Genomic DNA, 6549 nt, shown 5'->3' on the forward strand with positions numbered 1-6549 from the left:
ACCCTGCAACTTTGGACACGGAGGTGTTAAGGAAGGTTCACACAGGGCTCCAGTTCCACTGAAGTCCAGTTTCCTGACAGCTTTCCATCAAAACGTGGCTCTAGACCAATCCAAACAGATGGCTCTTTGCCCCATTTCTTTCTCTGAGCAACTCACCCTTAACAGCTTGGTTTCCAACAGCCATTTGGGGAGAAAAAAAATAAGTGACATCACAGAATGGCCAGGGTTGGAAGGGACCTCAAGGATCACGAATCTCTTACCCACCCGCCACATGCAGGGCCACCAGCCTTCCCATTTAATGGTAAACCAGGCTGCCCAGGGCCCCATCCAACCTGGCCTGAGCAACTCCAGGGATGGAGCATCCACAGCCTCTCTGGGCAGCTGTTCCAGCACCTCACCACTCTCTTTGTAAAGAACTTCCCCCTGACATCCAACCTAAATCTCCCCTCCCTCAATTTAAAAACAATTTCCCCTCATCCTGCAGTTACCAACCCTTTCAAAGAGTTGAAATTGAATTACCATTTCTCCAGTCTCACTCATTGAACCAAATGCTGTGTGAGGGGCCTTTTGGTGCAAGGAGCAGAGAATCCATAAGCTAGCAGCTCCAAACAGCACCCCTAAAGCCAGGTACCCATACTTAAGTTCAGTGGGAGGGCAGCCCACAGATATCTGTCAACAAGCAAATACCAGGAGCGCTAAAGGGAGCATCCTAAAGCTCAGCCAAACCAGCTGCAGCCCTAGCTCTCACCATCAGAAATATTATGCAGTGTATTACATTATAGCAACACCTCCTCGCGGACATGAGGAGGAGGCAGGGCGTGCTGTGCCTCATTGGTTTTACTGTCTTTCTGGTGGGAAGTGTTGTTATATGAAAGTCTGGGAGTGGCTTGGAACGCAGCGCAACTAGTTGTCTGAATGAATTGCTGCTTGTCACACCAATTTTACCTAAACAGCAGCAGACAGCATCTAACAGGGACACATGCAGCCCTAGAAATGCACACACACACACACAGCATGGCACAGTGCTCCCCAGTGACCGACCACGTACTCTCACATCCCCACGTTAACACCTTGGTTATTTATTTGTCTTCCTCTCTGCCCAGCTACACTAGACAAAAAACCAAAATAATATGAAATGACCTCACTATGCTGGTGTAATCACTGCTTCACACAAGGCAGATGAAGTGTAGATGGCCCATCCGTGAGCAAACTTGAAATATAAAGCAAAGTTCCCTTCAGCACACAATCTGGTGTCAACACACCATTTCATAGGAAGGGAATCTTCAGTAAATTGCACATTTAATTTCCATGTTATGGGAAATGGTTTCCCGTAGCTCTCCCAACAGTCACCTCCTGCTATTAATGACCACAAGCAATGCAGTGACCCTTATAACATCTGAATTCACAGCGAATATTTTAATTTCTGAAGGTGAAATGTGAGGCATACTCTCCTGTAACACTTATCTTTATGGCTCCCTTAATTCTTTAGAATTTATAGTCTCCACTAAAAGCACACTGAACATAATTGAAATAGATTTTCCAAGACGTATCTGGATTATTTTAACCTACCTTTCCTCGTTAGCCATTCATATCATCTTATCCTAACATAGGAAAAAGTATTTCCATGCTAAAAGCTTCACTGGCAGCCTTTTAAATTTCTGAAGAAAAATTTAATGATGTTTTTGTTTTAAAACTGTTGTTTCTAGCGGAGAAGGTTTTCAGGACTTGAGGGAGAGCACCAGCTAATGCATGGCTGCATTGCCCAAACGGATTGGACACAGACAAGAGGCACTGATGCCCCTCTGAATTACATCTCAAAAACAAAATGAGCCTAGAAAGGTACAGACAGGACAAGAAAAATTTCAAGAGACAAAGACAATAGTTTGAGGAATTAACTAAATTAACGTTTTTTCCCCACTGATATCACTGCAGCAATAGGCACATATGGGAACTCCATGAGAGCTCCATTCTGATTTATGGTTGATATTTTGTTTAATTGAATTTTGCAAGAAAACTGTTTTCATTATTGCAAAGTGGACCTCCCATCATGCAAAGTGGGGAGGAATCAAACGCTTAGAATCCAGCTCATTTGGCAGTGACACTTGAGGAATGAACAATAGCTTGGTACATAAATCTGCTTGTTTGGCTGCCACAGATATGAATTGTCAGGATGCTTCGGAACAAAAGAAATGACGTGTCAAAGCAAATCTTTACTTTAGCTAATCAAAAAGGCACACGTTGCCAAGCTGCTTTACACCAAAAGAAGGCATTTATCAGAAAGTATATACATTGACAGCAAGGCTGAAATGTAAGTGGATTGCAGGCAAAATAAGGATCTTCAAGTACATACAAGCTTGTGGAAGCTTATCACTGTCTCTTAGGTTAAGCCCCATTTGTTTATTGTCTGTTGCATCCTACTGACTTCCCCAGACCCTCCAAAGGAAGGCTGGCGTGGCAGGCAGCTCTCCCACTTTCCCAGTGCGCTGTGCTGGGAGGTGAAGCCCATTCCCAGCACTTTGCCTTTGCAACACAAAGCACTTAAAATCCCTCTAAGCCCTCCGAACCTGCTGGCCTCATTCAGAATCTCAGTAGCACAGCGTTGTGCAGCCTGCAAACCCTCAGAAAGGCTCCCTGCAAAAACATCAGCCCTCCTCCAGCCAGCAGAAAGCTGCTACATCCCAGAGGCAGAAAGAAAAAGCCACCAAAGGTCACATGCAGACTTCTGAAGGATTTCAGGAGCCGGGCTTCACAGTCCATTAACAAGCTGGGAGCCCAGCAGATTAACCCGAGTTCAAGGAGTGCAGCTGGGGCCTATCTCCAAGGAGAGAAGAGCAGTGCTAACAGGCTGCAGCACTGCTTGCTGTGGGGGAACCACACCGCGCTGTCGAGCAGCACAAATCACAACGCATTGCTGCTTCAGCTCTCCTTTTTGTATGTTCCCAAACCTTCCCTCCCTCCCAAACTCCTGGCTTTTTTTTTCCCTCCACTTTCCTCTAACCTTATGTGAAAAATAGCATGAGAAGAACTCTGCTTACTGAAGTCCCTGCATTATAGGAGTTTTTTCCTTCCCAGGATCTCTGCCCCATCATGACACCGATCCTGGTAGGCTTGCAGTCCCCCTTCCTGCAAAGAAGGCTGCAGAATGAAGAAGTTTAGGAAGAGGCATTTTTCACAGAGCTACGAGATCAGGGTGTTTCCTACAGGAGGGTTATGCTGTAGGGTCACTGCATTCTCAATTCAGCAACTCACAATAATTTATGGCCATCTAAACTCTCCGACTGCAAAGTGACTTCATCACCAGAGATGTCTCGCTGACTCTGCAGAAGAACCGATGCCATGGGACAAACGTGCTCCAATAGACAACACCATTTAAAAGAGAAGGAGCTGACAGTTGCATTCGGTGCTGCTGGGCTGTGTCAGTGGGATCCAAAAGTAAATGGTACCAGTAGCTGTGTGTGTCAGTACCTCATTTCTCTGATTCCCAGAAGCTGTCGTTTAATTACCTGACAAATAATTACACGTGACTAAACACTTCTCAGCCCCTTCCTGAAGCATCGAGCACCTTGGGGGGTTTTACTTGGGCCACAATTGCAAGAAAAACAAAACAATCACAGGATCTTTGATTCTAGCTACAAAATAAATAATACATAAAATGTTTCTATCCACCAATTGGAACACCTGACATTACAAACCCACCTTCCTTAGTTGGCCAGCATCCCCACCAGGCACTCTGCCTGCAGCACATGTGAAAGCAGAGGATGCAAAGCTGTGCTTCACTTGTTTGAAACCCTCATTCCATGTAAGAGCTGCCAGATGCATGCTGAAGCACCTCCTTGTTTGCAGTGGGGGCTCAGCAGAAAGAGCAGCATCTCCAAACACAGTTAACTGGGACTCCTGGCCTCCTGCTTTAAATGAATGAACACCATTTTTCCATTGCTATATTGTGCTTTTAGATTTCTGACCCTATCTCCTGCAGAAGTAGTCAAGCAGTGTAGACACAATACGATCACACTTCATAGTTAGGACTTTGGTTTGGATGAGAAATTGCCTTCTCCTGAAACAGTGAAGCAATGGTACATTTGGAAACATTATTAGGCTATTTAGTTCTTTATTAGCAGAGCCAGAGAGATTTATAGCCTACGGAAAAGGTTGTTCAATCAACAAGGAGCGACTGAAGTGAAAAAGCATTAATGCTACCACTGAGGCAATTATGGTAACACGATCACAATTCCTGCACGTCTTTGATTTTTGCCAACACAACGGATTCTTTATTACGTGGATCCCTGTTTAATTAAGATAATACGATTTGTAATAATAATATAAGGTGGGTGAAACAGAATCCAGTCTTTTTAAAACCCGAGCATTGCTTTCCCTCAGGGGATATCAGCATACAAAATGGGTTTCCGGCAAAGCACTTGCAATCTCAGAAGTCAACGCACCTATTAAATACTTAGGGGGCTCCAGCAGAAAGACAACACCACAGACAACAGTCTCCAGCGAGATAGAAATCCCAGCCCAGCTCTCAGGAGCAGAAAGTTGGTTTCGTGCCATTTGCCATCTTATCTACCTGGAAATCCAAACAGGTGAGGAAATGCCATCACACCAGCCTGCAAAAAACAGAGCAGTGATTCTCTAACCCTTGTCCTACCACAACACAGAGCTTTTTGAAAAATATCAGAACTCATTAGATTCTTCACTTAAAACTTCACTGGTTGTAAAAGGGACACAGATTTTTCCAGCAGAGACAGCGGTGTTAAAGAACAGAGGGATGCTCATGTTGGAGCAATAATGCAGGGGTGCCAGCCAGACTTTCCAAGCTTTCCCAAGAGTCCAGAAATTTGTCCAGCATAAAAGCAACAATCTCATTTTCCATTGTAGAAAATTGAAATAATAATCATAGACAGCAAGACAGATTTCTCATTGTAAATCCCCACTGCCTTCGCCCCACTTCCACTCATTCAGGGTAACACCCAAGTGCCACGTGCTTTGGCCCTCAAAGGAAGCAACAACAAAAGGGAACATGTTTCTGTGCCACTCGTTCCCTGGACTGAGCAGATCCCAAATCACTCCCACTACATTCATCCAACAGAGCAAGGCAGTGTACACAGAGCTCAGCCCCCCGTGCAGCTCCCCTGCTGGATGCCCCAGCCATACAAGTATATCCAGCCCCAGCCAAGGGCAGCTCTGCAGACACCATCGGAAGGATGGAAGACGACAGCCTGTGTTTTTTTTTTTTAAATGAAAAATAGAGGCTGTGACATTTTGGTTTTTGCTGAAACATCTGTTTTTAGCTACAAGGCATTTTTCTGTCTAGCTCTACAGAACTCCCAGGAATTGATTTTTTTTCCCCGGCTTCTTTACACAGTGCCACTGCTGCTGTGTTACACACTGAAAATATTTACGAAGACATCAAAACTGAGTCAGGGTAGGATTCTGGCAGAGAGGGAGGTATACAGAAAGCAGTTTCATCCCTCACACATGGGGAAAAAGGGGCTGCCTCCTTTCACTAACCAAAGAAACGCTGCAACTGGAAGAGCAGTCCCAAAGCCAAGGAAAATGAATGGCAGCTACAGCAGGGCCCATAAACACACCAATAAAAAGTAAGTTGCCATAAGGGACATCCCTGGCTTAGCACCTCACCAGCAAGGTAAGCATAATAAACTCAGCCTTAACATGGACATCAGTGTATTTTTTCAAGTGCAACCCAAATACCAAACCAGGGAGAGATGCAGGAGAAGCAGTGCCCAAATTAAATTCCATCTGTTATGTAAATAACTTTTCTTGTTGATAGAATTAGTAGCATGATTTCAGTCAACATCATCTGACCTTAAACAATGAAATTAACACCCAGAAGCGTTTTTTGAACAGAAAAGAAAAAAAAAAGGAAGAAACTCAAGACCTTTCTCTCAACTCAAGACCCTGACTGAAGCAATTCCTCCTGAGCCTGTCTTGGCACCTGTCAGAGACCGTGTTTTATTTTGCTTTGCACCAATGCAAAGAGGCTCTAAATATTGGTGAATTAAAACGATCACAAAACATAAAAGTGCTTATAAGGCATTTCCATGTCCTCCTGGTCTGGCAACTGAGTGGCTGACTTACAAGCCAGCTGCCAATACAGAAACAACAGCTCAACTCATTTTGCAAGGGGAGGAAAAGTAAAACATTTAAAATAGGACTTGCAAAGACACCAAGACTTTCTACCACTGCAGAAAGCCATCAGTGCAGCCCTATAGCTGACAATCAGCCTTTACCTCTGACCATCCGCACTGACTTGGGCAACACCGTGCTGGGTCCCATAGACCCTATACTTGATGAATGTTAAAGGAGAGAGAGCTCTCTCCATGACCATTTATCTGGGCCAGCACACAGTGTCAGCTCTCAGAGGAAGATCCCTGCCTGAGAATGGGAACTGTTAATGCCTGCAGAGAGTGAACGGCAAACGCTTTGCTCCGTTTGGATGTGATCCTAATTAAAATGGAAACAGAAAACCCAGAAGCTGCCCCATGCACCCAGGGACATCTCTGCAGTTTTTCCTCAAAGAGGCAACCG

This window comes from Lagopus leucura, unplaced genomic scaffold (assembly GCF_019238085.1).
Source record: "Lagopus leucura isolate 7727_CA_CO unplaced genomic scaffold, USGS_WTPT01 Super-Scaffold_100016, whole genome shotgun sequence".
Taxonomy (NCBI): Eukaryota; Metazoa; Chordata; class Aves; order Galliformes; family Phasianidae; genus Lagopus; species Lagopus leucura.